The sequence below is a fragment of the Schistocerca cancellata genome, chromosome 12 (assembly GCF_023864275.1).
Source record: "Schistocerca cancellata isolate TAMUIC-IGC-003103 chromosome 12, iqSchCanc2.1, whole genome shotgun sequence".
In the NCBI taxonomy this organism is placed as follows: Eukaryota; Metazoa; Arthropoda; class Insecta; order Orthoptera; family Acrididae; genus Schistocerca; species Schistocerca cancellata.
In genome coordinates, this window is record NC_064637.1 from 99632128 (window position 1) to 99650989 (window position 18862).

Consider the following 18862-nt stretch of genomic DNA (forward strand, 5'->3'; position numbering starts at 1 on the left):
CATCCGGAGATATTGTTGACGCTTGAGTACCACTCCTCCGCTGTTCGATCGTGTGTATCGGAGAGCACCGAATTACGTAGGGATCCAAAGGGAACGGTGATGGACCTTAGGTACAGAAGAGACTGGATCAGCACATTACGTCCACATGCTAACACCTTTTTATTGGTCTTTTTCACTGACGCACATGTACATTACCATGAGGGGTGAGGTACACGTACACACGTGGTTTCTGCGGCAGTACTGCGGCGTGTACGACATTCATTACGCCAGAGATTGCAATTGTGTGCAGCAAATGACGTCCACCACATTGAACATCCATTGGCCTGACATGTCGGGACACACTCTATTCCACTCCGTAAATGAATATATATATATATATATATATATATATATATATATATATATATATATATATAATGACTTTTGAACACTATTAAGGTAAATTGTTTGTTCTCTATCAAAATCTTTCATTTGCTAACTATGGCTATCAGTTGTTTATGCCTTCAGTAGTTAGAATCTTCGTTTTAACTGGCAGTATTGGCGCTCGCTGTATTACAGTAGTTCGAGCAAGGAAAATTTTTGTGAGGTAAGTGATTCATGAAAGGTATAGGTTCTTGTTGGGCAGGGCCATTCTTTTTTAGGGATTATTGAAAGTTATACTGCGTTGCGCTAAAAATATTGTGTGTCAGTTTAGTGATGATCAGGATAATTAAAGTGAGAAATGTCTGAGTAAGTTCAGTTTTGCTCAGCTGTTTAAAAATCAAATAACGTAGAGGTTTACCAGCGCTGTCATTCTTAATTTTCCTAAGGGGCTGTTTCAAAGTGTACTGAATAAAGTAAAGTTGACAGCTTCAAAATATGGATAAAATTAAATTTAAATTTTTATAAGTATGTATTGATAATAGTACCACGTGTGATGGTTTGCATAGCGATAGATGAGCTCCGACCGGAATTTGGTGCTACATTGTCTTAACAAATTTAACATAGGCAAAATGGTTGCTTACGTGCGTCTGCTGGTAAACTTGCCAGGCGTTCCGACGAGAAAAACCTCGCCGGTTGCACCTTGCTGCGCATTAGCCGGTCGCCACGGACATTCCACGTGTCCCTTTCCACGTGCTAAATGGGAAAAACAAAGCCACATCTTCGCACTCGAGGCACTGCGACAGAACCCGGATCCCGGCCTGCGGTTTCGAAAGGCGCCGTCCACGTCCAACCACTTAGTTGCCTCCCCCCCTCCCCCCTCCCACCGCCACCTCCCTCACTCTAAACCCCTCCCCCATTCCCTGCGGCCCCACCCAGTACTAAATGAACGGCGCCGCACGAATTATTAGTCCTAAAAAGAAAAGAACGCGAGTGGGAAGGAGCCGGAATAGGCTTGCGGCTGCGAGGAGCAAAGGGGGGAAATAAAAACCCACACAGAAATTAATAGGCGATCTTTTTTCTTCCCCTCCGCCTTCCGCTTTCCTCCCTTGACAAAAATCTTTTACCCCCTTTTATTTTCTTTATCGCTGGCATCCTTAGCAGGCCGCGCGGTCGGGCCCATTTCTTTCTCCCTCGGCCGGTATCTAATTTCCTTTGTCTTAAAAGTTTGATTTAGTCCTCCGGTTCTCTCTCGCCAGGGAAATAATCCCCGCTGTTTTCTGGTGGACCTCGAGTCGAACGCCGGTCGCCGACCGCGGCCCGTTCCGTTTTAACAGCGCAGTAACCGGTGCTCCCAATCCGCGTCCCACGTCTCCGTGCGAAATGCCGCGATCCCTACTTATTACGTAACGTTTCCGGCACCAGCGAGGTTTATGTAGAAATTCGAATAGGTGCTACATTCATTTTGTTTTTACGCTTCACGATATTCCGCAGATTGCTTCTGAGAGACGGATTCGTAAGTTGGAACATTTACATCTCAGCACGATGTTTCAGCTGCCCCTACCGCTAGGTTCTATGCAGCCCGCAGCACCTTCAAATACCATGCACAAGATTTTCGTATTCTGTCGCTCGTTATGCACGAACTATTAATCGTACAGAAAAAAGTGAAAAGATCTTTTTTGTAGGAAATTTAGTGTAGTTAAATTTTGTACTGGGATACGTATTCGCTGGAGGCCACAGATTTACAGTTATTTAAGAAAAGCTCGTTTGAAGACCACTTTTGTACGTTTTCCTTGAATAATTTGTGTGATCTAACAATGGAGTGGTGGTGCTCGGATTTATAGACATACGTAATGACATTCCAATGAGGTCAGTTTATGTGATCGCTCTAAGCTTGTGGTTATAGCTTGATACCAGTGCCTGCCAATTTTAATTGTATATTACAGCACTGAGGATCGTCACTAAGCGCCCAAAAATCGATTTCGCAGACAATAAAACAACAAAATAGTCCAATGCTGATTTTCCTTCCAATTCTATCCATTTTAACAATAGTTAAGCATTCAAATCTCCGTACCCTTAGAGAAATTTTGATATATTGTGTCCTTCATACTTTTATACAGGGTGACTCACCTAACATTACCGCTGGATATATTTCGTAAACCACATCAAATACTGACGAATCGATTCCACAGACCGAACGTGAGGAGAGGGGCTAGTGTAATTGGTTAATACAAACCATAAAAAAATGCACGGAAGTATGTTTTTTAACACAAACCTACGTTTATATAAATGGAACCCCGTTAGTTTTGTTATCACATCTGTATATATAAACAGATACGTAGTCAGTGCCGTTTGTTGCATTGTAAAATGTTAATTACATCCGGAGATATTGTAACCTAAAGTTGATGCTTGAGTACCACTCCTCCGCTGTTCGATCGTGTGTATCGGAGAGCACCGAATTACGTAGGGATCCAAAGGGAACGTTGATGGACCTTAGGTAAAGAAGAGACTGGAACAGCACATTACATCCACATGCTAACACCTTTTTATTGGTCTTTTTCACTGAGGCACACGTACATTACCATGAGGGATGAGGTACACGTACACACGTGGTTTCCGTTTTCAATTACGGAGTGGAATAGAGTGTGTCCCGACATGTCAGGCCAATAGATGTTCAATGTGGTGGCCATCATTTGCTGCACACAATTGCAATCTCTGGCGTAATGAATGTCGTATACGCCGCAGTACATCTGGTGTAATGTCGCCGCAGGCTCCCACAATACGTTGTTTCATATCCTCTGGGGTTGTAGGCACATCACGGTACACATTCTCCTTTAACGTACCCCACAGAAAGAAGTCCAGAGGTGTAAGATCAGGAGAATGGGCTGGCTAATTTATGCGTCCTCCACGTCCTATGAAACGCCCGTCGAACATCCTGTCAAGGGTCAGCCTAGTGTTAATTGCGGCATGTGCAGGTGCAGCATAATGCTCATACCACATACGTCGACGCGTTTCCAGTGGGACATTTTCGAGCAACGTTGGCAAATCATTCTGTAGAAACGCGATGTATGTTGCTGCTGTTTGGGCTCCTGCAATGAAGTCCACGGTCGCTGTCGATCTACCTGTCTGAGCCAGCGAGGATTGTCCACGGACCAGTAATGCATGTTCCGTAGATTCACTGCCCCGTGGTTTGTGAAACCCGCTTCATCGGTAAACAGGTAGAACTGCAACGCATTCTCTGTTAATGCCCATTGACAGAATTGCACTCGATGATTAAAGTCATCACCATGTAATTGCTGATGTAGCGACACATGAAACGGGTGAATGCGGTGACGATGCAGTATGCGCATGACACTACTTTGACTCAGTCCACCGGCTCTCACAATGTCCCATGTACTCATGTGTGAGCTCATGGCAACAGCAGCTAACACACCAACTGCACCCGCTTCTCCTGTGACGGGCCTGTTACGGACCCGTTTGCGTGCTACGACCATACCTGTTGCATACAGTTGGCGGTAGATGTTTTGCAATGTGCGGCACGTTGGATGCTCTCTGTCCGGGTACCGTTCTGCATACACCCTGCAGGCTTCAGCTGCATTTCGTCGACACTCGCCATAGACGAGTATCATATCCGCCTTTTGAGAGTTCGAATACACCATGGTCACAGTTCCTACAAGACTACACTATCACAGACGTCTGGTAACACGGTGTACTACAGTTGGTCTGCGTGCGGAGACGAATGCAGAATAACAATAGCAGCAAGCGCTACATGCGGAGACTGCGACAGCTAGACCAAACCACAACAGTGCACTACAGCCACACTCGTAAACACGGTCGTCATCGTAAACATGTCCCTGCAGATGCTGCTCGCCGATCGTGGCCCGTGTTTGTTACAACACGCAACTGAACGTCGGAGGTTTCAAGCGTCAACTTTAGGTTACAATATCTCCGGATGTAATTAACATTTTACAATGCAACAAACGGCACTGATTACGTATTTGTTTATATGTTGAGATGTGCTAACAAAACTAACGTGGTTCCATTTAAAAAACGGTAGGTTTGTGTTAAAAAACATACTTCCGTGCATTTTTGTATGGTTTGTATTAAACAATTACTCTAGCCCCTCTCCTCACGTTCGGTCTGTGGAATCGGTTCGTCAGTATTTGATGTGGTTTACGAAATATATCCAGCGGTAACGTTAGGTGACTCACCCTGTATATTATCTTCTTTATGCAGCATTAACAACTGCATACCAAAAAGATTATAACAATAAAAAGTCTTTGCTGTTAGATTTAGAAGCATACGACCCACCTTATATTTCAAGGTGGTCGATTACTTTGCAGTATTAATGACATAAATAAATAAATAATAAATAATAGTAGTAATAACACAATATGTGCATTTGGTCAAGCTACTACTGGCACGACGATACTGCTACGTGCGGCAACTCCGGTGTTGTGAATAAGTCGACTAGAGTGGTTCAAATGGCTCTGAGCACTATGGGACTTAACATCTATGGTCATCAGTCCCCTAGAACTTAGAACTACTTAAACCTAACTAACCTAAGGACAGCACACAACACCCAGCCATCACGAGGCAGTGAAAATCCCTGACCCCGCCGGGAATCGAACCCGGGAACCCGGGCGTGGGAAGCGAGAACGCTACCGCACGACCACGAGATGCGGGCGACTAGAGTGGAATGACGCTTGGATTTGATCAGTGATGATAGTAGGTCCTGCCTATATGCGAGTGGTGGACGTACACGTATACAGCTTAGATCTGGTGGGCTGTCTATTCCAGAGCGCAGGTCTCACGCAGGTCTCAGCCCAGGCTTCATGGTGTGGGCGGCCATCAGTTACAGCTCTCGGTCATATTCGGCGTTTATGCAGGGTGAAGTGACCAGTACTCGCTACATTACAGGGCTGTTACCCCACTGCTAGTGTCATTTCTTGTAAAGGAAGGCGATGTGCTTTTTCAGCAGGATAATGGACGACGAAATTCGGCAGCTGCGACTGAACGTAGGGTACAACAAATGTTTCGGCCAACAAGATCATCAGATCACTCCTAAACTGAACACGTGTGACACACACTATATAGCAGTTTGGCGTTCGGCACCTTTGCGAGCGCTGAGGGCTAGAATACAAGTTTGCGTAGCCGTCAGAGGGGAGCACAATACATTTTGTTTGGGCATCTCCTACTGTGAAGTGTGTGTTTCGTTTGGTCTAAATTTATTATCGAATATTCCTACAATGTTGAACTATTTGTCATATCACATGTCAGTGAAATGATATTGATTGCATTTTTGCTGACAGCGTATTTACGTTATCAGCTTTCTTTGCGTGGCTCAAATTCTCGTACAAGCTTAGACTTTTAGAAACTATCACCAGCTTTACCTAACGTGTACTGGAAGCAAGAACCACCTCTTTTTCACAGGATGTTTGGAGGAAGACTTCCATTCTTCAGTAGGGAACCGCGCTGCTGCTACAGCCGCAGTTTCTAATCGTGCCTCGGGCACGGATGTGTGTGATGTCCTTTGGTTAGTCAGGCTTAAGTAGTTCTAGGTATAGGGGACTCATGACCTCAGATGTTATGTCCTATAGTGCTTAGAGCCAATTGAATCTGACTTCCATTAATTGTTAAGCGCCGTCGGGCTTGGATAGCACTTGGATGGGTGACCGTCTGGTCAGCCGAACGCTGTTGGCAAGCGGGGTGCACTCAGCCTCTGTGAAGCCAACTGAGGAGCTACTTACCTGGGAAGTAGTGGCTCCTGTCACGAAAACGCATCGAACGGGAGTGTGGGGTGCTGACCTCACGCCCCTCCATATCTGCGTCCAGTGACGCCTATAGGTCGAGGATGACACGGCGGTCGGTCGGTACCGTTAGGGCCTTCCGAGACCTGATCGGGCGGAGTATTGAATTTAGTTTAAGGTTTTTAATTAATTAGTCTAAAGGACAAATGGCTCTGAGCGCTATGGGACTTAACAGCTGTGGTCATCGGTCCCCCAGAACTTAGAACTACTTAAACCTAAGTAACCTAAGGACATCACACACATCCATGCCCGAGGCAGGATTCGAACCTGCGACCGTAGCGGTCGCGCGGTTCCGGACTGCGCGCCTAGAACCGCGAGACCACCGCGGCCGGGTCTAAAGGACAGTAGACAATCGTATGCGACATAAATTTGTACTCAATACATCTACCTGTTGCAGAAAAGATGTGTTTTAACAGTCGTACAGAAAGACAGAGATGCGAACGAGTAAGTGGATTTATAAGGGTTCCTTTTTACCGACTGATCTACGGAAACCTAAAAATAAAAAAAGGGGACGCTGCTGATGCCAACAAGTGTGACTCGTGCTATGGTGTACACAGAAACTGAAGTTTATTGTCTCCTTTCGCTTACAGTACATGACATAATTTTATATGTTAGTAACGTTTATGGTTGCCAACGGTCTTGCCGCAGTGGTAACACAGGTTCCCGTCAGATCACCGAAGTTAAGCGCTGTCGGACTGGGCTAGCAGGTAGATGGATGACCATCCGGTCTTCCGAGCGCTGTTGGTAAGCGGAATGCACTCAGCCCTTGTGAGGCAAAGTGACAAGGGAACCTCCCCATCGCACCCCCCTCAGATTTAGTTGTAAGTTGGCACAGTGGATAGGCCTTGAAAAACTGAACACAGATCAATCGAGAAAACAGGAAGAAGTGGTGTGGAACTATGAAAAAATAAACAAAATATACAAACTGAGTAGTCCATGCGCAAGATATTCAATATTAACGACAATGTGAGGTCAGGAGCGCCGTGGTCACGTGGTTAGAGTGTGCAGCTGCGGAATGAGAAGTCTTTAGTTCATATCTTCCCTCTAGTGAAAATTTTACTTTCTTTATTCTTGCGAAGTTATGATCTGTCTGTTCGTTCATTGACGTCTCTGTTCACTGTAATAAGTTTAGTGTCTATGGTTTGCGATCGCACCGCAAAACCGTGCGATCAGTAGACGAAAGGACGTGCTTCTCCAATGGGAACCAAAAACATTTGATCGCAAGGTCGTACGTCAACCGATTCCTCCTCAGGAAAACACGTCTGATATATTCTATACGACACTGGTGACAGCATGTGCGTCACATGACAGGAATATGTTGTCGACCCACCTAACTAGTACACTTGGCGAATGGGTAAAAAGATTCTTCTACCTTGCCCGATTTAGGTTTTCTTCTGAATGTGACAATCACTCCCAAAAAAGTGATGAAAACATAAGAGTTTGTCACATAAACTGAAAATAAAAAGTTAAAGTTTTCACTCGAGGGAAGACTCGAACCAACGACATCTCGATCCGCAGCTGGTCACGCCAACCACGGGACCACGGCGCTCCTGACCCTCACACTGTCCTTGAAACTGCCTATCTTGCGCATGGACTACTCAGTTTGTATATTTTGCTTATTTTTTCATAGTTCCACACAACTTCTTCCTGTTTTCTCGACCGATCTGTGTTCAGTTTTTCGAGGCCTATCCACTGTGCCAACACCGAGCGAGGTGGCGCAGTGGTTAGCACACTGGACTCGCATTCGGGAGGACGACGGTTCAATCCCGTCTCCGGCCATCCTCATTTAGGTTTTCCGTGATTTCCCTAAATCGCTTCAGGCAAATGCCGGGATGGATCCTTTGAAAGGGCACGGCCGATTTCCTTCCCCATCCTTCCCTAACCCGAGCTTGCGCTCCGTCTCTAATGACCTCGTTGTCGACGGGACGTTAAACACTAAATCTCCTCCTCCTCCTCCACTGTGCCAACTTACAACTAAATCTGAGGGGGGTGCGATGGGGAGGTTCCCTTGTGAGAAGCTACTTGATTGAGAAGTAGCGGCTCCGGTCTCGTAAACTGACATACGGCTGCGAGAGCGGTGTGCTGACCACATGAACCTTCATTTCCGCATCCAGTGACGCGTGTGGCTTGAGGATGACACGGCGGTCGGTCGGTACCGTTGGGCCTATCAAGGCCTATTCGCACGGGGTTCGGTTTAGTTTAGTTTTAGTAACATTCATGTTGGAGCCTACTATTGTAAAATAAATAAAACACAGTGATATAACAATATTTTTAAAGACATTTACAGGAATGATGAAAGTTAATGCGACTTTAAATAGGTTTAGCAATTGAGTGTAGTTGCCACAAGATAGTGGTTATGCTGGTCGTAGGTATATGTTGGCGTCAGAGTTGTTCTTGGTAAAATAATTTAGATGTAAAAAATTTTTTAAAAAGTAATTGCTGAAGATAATTCTCATTTATTCTTCAATCTCAGTTGCACATCTTTAATTATATTATATGTTTCGATTACTCAGGGTCATCTTCAGATACAAAACAAAGTAAAGCTAAATATATAAAAAAAAGCACTCCGTCGTCAGGCCACGAGTGGCCTACTGGGACCATCCGACCGCCGTGTCATCCTCAGCTGAGGATGCGGATAGGAGGGGCATGTGGTTACCACGTCGCTCTCCCGGTCGTTGTTATGGTATTCTTGACCGAAGCCGCTACTATTCGGTCGAGTAGCTCCTCAATTGGCATCACGAGGCTGAGTGCACACCGAAAAATGGCAACAGCGCATGGCGGCTGGATGGTTACCCATCCAAGTGCTTGCCACGCCCAACAGCGCTTAACTTCGGTGATCTCACGGGAACCGGTGTATCCACTGCGGCAAGGCCGTTGCCAAAGCTAAATTCATACCACATAATATTTAAAATAAGTAGAAAAAAAGGATTTTACCTAAATAGCTGGGTCAACAATCTGTCTTCAATATTCAGAAACAAGTATTTTGCAACTGGATCCAATGTTTTAAACATTTATATGTTGTAGGTCAAGAGAGGGTGGTAGGGGGAAAGGGAGTGAGGGTCATTGGGGGAGTGGAAAGGAAGCAGAAAAGGGATGGTGGAGATGTCACATGTTTAACAAGAGGGGTCTTACTAAAATTATAGACGGTCCAAAGATAGAGCGTGCTGGCAGGTGTGACAATTACAAAATTATCAGTTTAACAAGTCATGTTTACAAAGTACTGTCACGAATTCTATACCGAAAAAAGGAAGTATTGGTGGTAGCCGACCTCGGTGGAGGTCAGTTTGGATTTCGGAGAAAAGTAGGAACACGCGAGACAATCCTAACCCTACGAGCTACCTTAAAGAAAAGTTAAGGAAAGGCCGACCTACGTTTAAAGTACATGTAAACTTAGAGAAAGTTTTTGGCAGTTTTAATTGGGATACACACTTCGAAATCCTGAAGGCATCAAGGGTAAAATACAGGCAGCGAATGGATATTTACAACTTGTACAGAAACCGGACGGCAGTTATAAGAATAGAGGGACGTGAGACGGAAGCAGTGGTTTTAAAGAAAGGGAGACAGGGTTGTAGCATATCCTCTACGTTATTCACTCTGTACACTGAGCAAGCAGTAAAGGAAAGTAAATAAATTTTAGAGTAGTGAGTAAAGTCCATGGAGAAGAAATAAAAACTTTTAGGTTTGCCAATGACATTGTAAGTCTGCCAGAGGCAGCAGAGAACTTGAAGGAGCAGTTGAACAGAATGGAGTGTCTTGAAAAGAGACTATAAGATGACATCAAAAAAAGCAAACACGGATAATCGAGTGTAATCCAATTAAATGAGATGATGAGGAAATGAGATTAGGAAACGAGACACTTAAGGTAGTGGATGAATTTTCCTTAATTATTTTATCTAACTTTCTGCTGAAATTTGAGCTTCTGTTAACATTATAAACCTGTTGCTGGCTGTAATTATTGTCACTCATTAGTTGCGCCTTCTTAATTACGTTCACTGCAAACAGGTGTTATCATTTGTGTTTCATTATATCTGTGCAGTAAAAGACTGTTGGATTCTTGTGAAGTAACAAATGACTTGTGATAAATAGCCTGCATCGTCCCCATGCTCGTTTCGTTGTTCCTTTATCCTGGGGCGTCCAGTGACATCTCAAAGACAGGTTGCTGACGCAACTACTTAGGTAAATTCTTAATTTATATAAAATTATTTTTTCTACTTGCAATAAAACTTTAGATGGTATATACTTAGTTTTACTACGTTTCAGTTCTATAGGTGATCTTGCCGAGCGGTTCTAGACGCTTCAGTCTGGAACTGCTCAAGCGCTACGGTCGCAGGTTCGAATCCCGCCTCGGGCATGGATGTGTGTGATGTCCTTAGGTTAGTTAGGTTTAAGTTAACCGGCGCCAACCTTGGCTGAATGCTCTGAAAAGCTAATCTTCTTCCTGTCGGTTTATTTTCGCCTCTGTAGCACGTCATCTTCGTGGTGTAGCCATTTTAATGGCCAATAGTGTATGAAGAAGCGTTGCCGTAGTGGTGTTTGAAAAATCGGTTTGTAGACACGTGAAGCAGCTACGCCCAATACACTGAAATTATTCGGATTATTACATTAGAAACACAGTGCCTTTTGTTTTTTTCGTAGCTATTACAAAATTGGTAAAATGAACATCCGGGGAATGGCAGGATTATAGGCTGGTGACCAAGTTTATCTGTTAGTTAATCAACAAATTCGCAGATTATTTTATTCATTTGCCATTCAGTTAAGCAATAGGCTCAAATGTAAATGTTGGTATGTTCAGAATCCTTAATCTCCAAAACGTGTTCACCAACTGCTTCGAAATTTTGCCACAACTTAACGCTCTAATACAGGCTTGTTTTTAGGTACGTTTTTCCTTAATTTACGGTATATAATATATATATACGTATGTAACTTTTGATCTTTTTTGTAACAACGTTTCGTTATTACAGTGAAGTGCCAAAGAAACTGGTATAGGCAAGTGTATTCAAATACAGAGACATGTAAACAGGCAGACTACGACGCTGCGGTCGGCAACGCCTACTTAAGACAAAAAGTGTCCGGCGCAGATGTTAGATCGGTTACTGCTGCTACAATGGCAGCTTATCAAGATCTGAGTGAGTTTGAACGTGGTGTTATACTCAGCGCACGAGCGATGGGACACAGCGTCTCCGAGGTAGCGATGAAGTGGGGATTTTCCCGTACGGCCATTTCAGAGTGTACCGTGAATAACAGGAATCCGGTAAAACATAAAATCTCCGTCATCGCTACGGCCCTAAAAATATCCTGCAAAAACAGGATCAACGGCACTGAAGAAAACTGTTCAGTGTGACAGAAGTGCAACCCTTTCGCAGATTGCTGAAGATTTCGGTACTGGGACGTCAACAAGTATCAGCGTGCGAACCATTCAACGCAACATCATCGATATGGACTTGCGAAGCCGAAGGCCCACTCGAGGACCCTTGGTGCCGGCACGACACAAAACCTTACGCCTCGCCTGGGCCCTTCAACACTGACACTGGACTGCTGATTGGGATCATGTTGCCTGGTTGGTGGAGTCTCGTTTCAAATAGTATCGAGCGGATGTACGTGTACGGGCATTGAGACAACCTCATGAATCCATTGATCCTGCATGTTAAAACAAGGGACTGTTCAAGCTGGTGGAGGCTCTGTAATGGTGCGAGGCGTGTGGAGTTGAAGTGATATGGGACCCCTGATACGTGTAGGTAAGACTCTGTCCCCTGTTCGATCACCTGCATCCATTCATGTCCGTTGCGGATTCCGACGGACTTGGGTAATTCCAGCAGGACAATGCGACAAGCCACACGTCCAGAATTGCTACAGAGTGGCTCCAGGAACGCTCTTCTGAGTGTAACATTTCTACTAGCCATCAAATTTCCAGACATGAACACTACTGAGCATATCTGGCATGCCTAGCAACGTTCTGTTCAGAAGAGATCTCCACTCCCTCGTCCTCATACGGATTTATGGACAGCCCTGCAGAATTCTTGGTGTCAAGTCACTCCAGCACTGCTTCAGACATTAGTCGAGTCAACACCACGTCGCGTTGCGGCGTTTCTGCCTGCTCGCAGGGAATTTACGTTATATTAGGCAAGTCTACCACTTTCTTTGTCTCTTCAGTGTATTAAATTTATAAAAGAATATGTATCAATAATTGGTATATTTCATGCGTATTCCAATGCAACGATGTGTAAAAATTTCAGAGTTTGGTCAAAAACTTTCGGAGATTTGCGATGAGTTACATTCACAGTTTTTACGAACATGGATGAATGTTTTAGGAAAATCTCCATCTCTAAAAGTTCTTCACAGACTGCTTCGAAATTTTCAAACTACACTGCATTGGAATAATAATGTGTTTTTATAAACGTCTCCCAGTATGTATGTTATATATATAAATTAAAAACAAAACGTTACAAAAATGTAAATGTTGGCAATAGTGAAACGTTGTTAGCAAACACAAATATTTTATTTACGGCTTATTGGTTTATGATTAGAATACTACTACAGAATCTGAATTTGCAATAAGAATTAAACAACGCCGGCCGCAGTGGCCGAGCGGTTCTAGGCGTTTCAGTACGGAACCGCGCGCCTGCTACCGTCGCAGGTTCGAATCCTGCCTCGGGCATGGATGTGTGTGATGTCCTTAGGTTAGTTAGGTTTAAGTTGTTCTAAGTTCTAGGGGACTGATGACCTCAGATGTTAAGTCCCATAGTGCTCAGAGCCATTTGAACCAATTAAACAAGGCTCAGGGTCAGAGAGAGGGGAAAGAGTAGGTGGAAAAAGGGGGGAGGGGAACAAAGTGGATATAGAAAACGGTAAGATATAGGTGTACAAGAGAGGGGCAGGAGGAGATGTAGAGAAAGGGGGAAGGAGAAGATGGGCAGAGAGAGGGGGAAGGAGGACGGGTAGGAAGAGAGGGGCAAAGAAAGTGGGAGGGAAAGATGGACAGAGGGGGTAGAGGAGGAGATTAGGACGTACTAGTATCACCTGTGGTCGAAATTCGACCAGTTGTGTTTATAAAGTGACGAAAATCCCATTTCTTTATTTAATTAACTGGAATTTATTCGTATGCAGATTATTTGTTCTTACGTGAAAACATGCAGGTTTATAATTCTCACCTCAACGGAACCAGGAAAGAGTAACAAAGGGAGTAGAGCAAGCAGTGTCGGTTTCATAAAAATATAAACACCCATAACATGGTGGACGACCATCATAGCAGTCATTGGACCTGATCTATGATTTAAAAAAAAATGTTGTGTGTCTTAAAATGATATACGCCATGTTAAACAGTGCCTGAAACTTTATAGTCTGTACTGGCCGTAGAAGCTGCTGCATTGTAGCTACGAATATTATAAAACTAATTCTTTGGTTTCTCTTTAGTTGTTCGATCATTTCAAGTGAGTCTTTATTACAGAGAATTGAAAAATAAACTTTGTACTAACAGCAGCAAATTACCTTTTCCCTTATAACAACACAATGTGAACACCGTTGTATCGCATAAAATATCTTCAGATGTGAATTGTTTTGAACTACAAAAACCTGCACTGTAAATTCACCAAACAGTATGCATAATTATTCGTAATTGTGTTCAGTGCATATTTAACTGTGTTGGCAAAGAACCAGAGCTCTAAGCCCTAATAGAAAGCTCTGAAGCTCAAATAGTTGTAGGTACAGAAAGCTGGCTAATGCCGAAACAAGTTCAGCCGAAACTTTTTCAAACGAACTAGCTGTGTTCAGAAAGGATAGATTAAATACATTTGGTGATGGAGTATTTATTTCTGTCAGAAGCAGTTTACCTTGTAGCGAAATTGAAGTAGATAGTTCCTGCGAAATGGTATTGATAGAGGCTTTACCTGACAATCGGACTTAACTATTAATTGGATCGTTTTACCGGCCCCCCGACTCAGAAGATACAGTAGCTGAACACTTCGAAGAAAAGTTGTGTCTCATTTAAAATAGGTACCCCACTCATAGAATTGTAGTCTGTGGTGACTTCAAAAATTGTATGTTTAAAGCCGCAGGCAGGCATAAAACGTCACCCGAAATTGTACTGAATGATTTCTCAGAAAATTATTTTAGATAATTAGTTCATGAGCCCACTCGACGCATAAATGGTTGCGAAAGCATACTTGACCTCTTAGCAACAAATAATCCTGGACAAATAGTGAATATCGTGACGAATACAGGGATTATCGACCACAAGGCAGTTGCTGCAAGGCTGAATACCGAAACACCTACAACAATAAAAAGAAACGCAAAGTACATCTATTTAAAAAAAGGTGCAAAAATACTCTTAACGCCTTTTTAAGAGACGGTCTTCACTCCCTCCGATCTGTTCATGTAAGCGCAGAAAAGTTTGGAATTATTTCAAAGAGATAGTATCGACAGCAATTGAAAGATATATGCCACATATATTAATAAGTGATGGTACTGATCCCCCATGGTACACAAAACAGGCCAGATCGCTGTTGCAGAAGCAGCGAAAAAAGCATACCAAATTTAAAAGAACGTAAAATCCACAAGACTGGCAGCGTTTTGCAGAAGTTAGAAATATAGCACGTACTTCAATGCGAGATGCTTGTAATAATTTCCACATCGAAACTCTGTCTCGAAATCTGACACAAAACCCAGAGATTTTCTGGCCATACATAAAGCACAACCGTGGTAAAACGCAGTCAATACCTTCACTGCCGGCCGCTATGGCCGAGCGGTTCTAGGCGCTTTAGTCCGGAACCGCGCTGCTGCTACGGTCGCAGGTTCGAATCCTGCCTCGGGCATGGATGTGTGTGATGTCCTTAGATTAGTTAGGTTTAAGTAGTTCTAAGACTAGGTGACTGATGACCTCAGATGTCCCATAGTGCTCAGAGACATTTGATTTGAATACCTTCACTGAGCGATAACAATGGTGAAGTCACTGATGACAGTGTCATTAAAGCAGAGTTATTAAACATGGTTCTCTGAAACTCCTTCACCAAAGAAGACTGAGTAAATATTCCTAAATTCTAATAAAGAATAACTGGCAAGGTGAGAAACATAGAAGTCGATATCCCCGGTCTCGCAAAGCAGCTTAAATCACTTAACAAAGACAAGGCTTTCGGTCCAGACTATACCAGTCAGGTTCTTCCCAGAGTATGCTGATACAATAGCTCCATATTTAGCAATTATGTACAACCGTACCTGAAGACTGGAAATTTGCTCAAGGCACACCAGTACCCAAAAAGTGAAGTAGGAGTAATCTGCTGAATTACAGCCCCATATCACTAACGTCGATTTGCAGTAGGGTTTTGGAATTTATACTGTATTCGCCCATTATGAAGTAGCTCGAAGAAATCGATTTATTGACACATAGTCAGCACCGATTCAGAAAAATATCGTTCTTGTGAAAAACAACTACCTCTTTATCCTCATGAAGTAATGAGTGCTGTCGGCAGGGGATGTCAGATTGATTCCATATTTTTAGATTTCCAGAAGGCTTTCGACACCTTTCCTCACAAGCGTCTTCTGAACCAAACTGCATGCCTACGGAGTATCGCCTCAGTTCTGCGACTGGATTCGTGATTTCCTGTCAGATAGGTCACAGTTCATAATAAAGACGGCAAGTCATCGAGTAAAACAGAAGTAATATCCGGCGTTCCCCAAGGAAGTGTTATAGGCCCTCTATTGTTCCTGATCTATATTAACGACATAGGAGACAATCTCAGTAGCCGTCTTAGATTGTCTCCAGATGATGCTGTCATTTACCATATGGTAAAGTCATCAGATGACCAATATGAAGTGCAAAATGATTTTGATAAGATATCTATTGATTGACCCTAATAAAGAAAAATGTGAAGTTATTCACATGAGTGCTAAAAGAAATCCGCTAAATTTCGATTACGCGATAAGTCACACAAATCTGATGGCTGTAAATTCAACAAAATACAGTGTTATTACAAATGATTGAAGCGATTCACAGCTCTACAATAACTTTATTACTTGAGATATTTCCCCAATGCTTTCCACACACATACAAAAGACAAAAAGTTTTTTTAGGCATACACAAATGTTCGATATGTGCCTCCTTAGTGATTCGGCAGACATCAAGCCGATAATCAAGTTCCTCCCACACTCGGCGCAGCATGTCCCCATCAATGAGTTTGAAAGCATCGTTGATGCGAGCTCCCAGTTCTGGCACGTTTCTTGGTAGAGGAGGTTTAAACACTGAATCTTTCACATAACCCCACAGAAAGAAATCGCATGGGGTTAAGTCGGGAGAGCGTGGAGGCCATGACATGAATTGGTTCAAATGGCTCTGAGCACTATGGGACTCAACATCTTAGGTCATAAGTCCCCTAGAACTTAGAACTACTTAAACCTAACTAACCTAAGGACATCACACACACCCATGCCCGAGGCAGGATTCGAACCTGCGACCGTAGCAGTCCCGCGGTTCCGGACTGCAGCGCCAGATTCGCACGGCCACCGCGGCCGGCATGACATGAATTGCTGATCATGATCTCCACCACGACCGATCCATCGGTTTTCCAATCTCCTCTTTAAGAAATGCCGAACATCATGATGGAAGTGCGGTGGAGCACCATCCTGTTGAAAGATGAAGTCGGCGCTGTCCGTCTCCAGTTGTGGCATGAGCCAATTTTCCAGCATGTCCAGATACACGCGTGAAACTTGACCGCACGCGTTCAACTGTTTCCTCGCTCACTGCAGGCCGACCCGTTGATTTCCCCTTACAGAGGCATCCAGAAGCTTTAAACTGCGCATACCATCGCCGAATGGAGTTAGCAGTTGGTGGATCTTTGTTGAACTTCGTCCTGAAGTGTCGTTGCACTGTTATGACTGACTGATGTGAGTGCACTTCAAGCACGACATACGCTTTCTCGGCTCCTGTCGCCGTTTTGTCTCACTGCGCTCTCGAGCGCTCTGGCGGCAGAAACCTGAAGTGCGGCTTCAGCCGAACAAAACTTTATGAGTTTTTCTACGTATATGTAGTGCGTCGTGACCATATGTCAATGAATGGAGCTACAGTGAATTTATGAAATCGCTTCAATGATTTGTAATAGCCCTGTACTTAGGGATTACAATTAAATGGTTCAAATGGCTCTGAGCAGTATGGGACTTAACATCTTAGGTCATCAGTCCCCTAGAACTTAGAACTACTTAAACCAACTAACCTAAGGACATCACACACATCCATGCCCGAGGCAGGATTCGAACCTGCGACTGTAGCAGTCGCGCGGTTCCGGACTGAGCGCCTAGAACCGCGAGACCACCGCAGCCGGCGATTACAATTACAAATAACCTAGATTGGAACTACCACAAAGATAATGTTGTGGGTAGAGCAAACTAAAGACTGCGGTTCATTGGTAGAACACTTAGAAGGTGCAGCAGGTCTACTAAAGAGACTGCTCACACCACGCTTGTCCGCCCTATTCTGGAGTACTTCTGTGCGGTGTATGGATCCACATCAGGCGGGACTGACGGATGACATCGAAAAAGTACAAAGGAGGGCAGCTCGTTTTGTATTATCACGAAGTAAGGGAGATAGTGTCACAGACATGGTACGTGAAATGGGGTGACAATCATTAAAACACAGGCGTTTTTCGTTGCGACGGCATCTTCTGATGAAATTTCAATCACCAGTTTTCTCCTCCGATTGCGAAAACATCCTGTTGGCACTCACCTACATATGGATAAATAATCGTCACGATAAAATTAGAGAAATCAGGGCTCCCACAGAAAAATTGAAGGGCTCGTTTCTTCTGCTCGCCGTTCGAGAGTGGAACGGTAGAGAGACAGTTTGAAGGTGGTTCATTGAACCCTCTGCCAGGCACTTAATTGTGAATAGCAGAGTAATCACGTACATGTAGATGTAGAAATGTATCTTTCGGAACAACAAGAGAATTTTCGTTGTCAGTCCCAACATTTTTCCTGTTACTTCGTCTACGCAAATATTGTCTTGTTCTAGCTCTTCGTCTTTCAGCCTGACCCTTTATCGATCTCCTACTAGGCATAGTATAAAACAAATTTAATTTCAATGTAATAAGGGAAGTTTGATGTCGTTATACAAAATGAAGAAATTAAAAATTAAGTACTTACACTCCTGGAAATGGAAAAAAGAACACATTGACACCGGTGTGTCAGACCCACCATACTTGCTCCGGACACTGCGAGAGGGATGTACAAGCAATGATCACACGCACGGCACAGCGGACACACCAGGAACCGCGGTGTTGGCCGTCGAGTGGCGCTAGCTGCGCAGCATTTGTGCACCGCCGCCGTCAGTGTCAGCCAGTTTGCCGTGGCATACGGAGCTCCATCGCAGTCTTTAACACTGGTAGCATGCCGCGACAGCGTGGACGTGAACCGTATGTGCAGTTGACGGACTTTGAGCGAGGGCGTATAGTAGGCATGCGGGAGGCCGGGTGGACGTACCGCCGAATTGCTCAACACGTGGGGCGTGAGGTCTCCACAGTACATCGATGTTGTCGCCAGTGGTCGGAGGAAGGTGCACGTGCCCGTCGACCTGGGACCGGACCGCAGCGACGCACGGATGCACGCCAAGATCGTAGGATCCTACGCAGTGCCGTAGGGGACCGCACCGCCACTTCCCAGCAAATTAGGGACACTGTTGCTCCTGGGGTATCGGCGAGGACCATTCGCAACCG

At 44.3% G+C, this 18862-nt stretch overlaps 2 pseudogenes; one reads left to right on the plus strand and one right to left on the minus strand.

Annotated features, from left to right (window-relative positions):
• The first annotated feature begins 6799 nt into the window (after positions 1 to 6799).
• Positions 6800 to 6917, plus strand: LOC126110027 (5S ribosomal RNA; annotated as a pseudogene).
• Positions 6918 to 8932: 2015 nt separating this feature from the next.
• Positions 8933 to 9049, minus strand: LOC126109927 (5S ribosomal RNA; annotated as a pseudogene).
• Positions 9050 to 18862: the final 9813 nt, after the last annotated feature.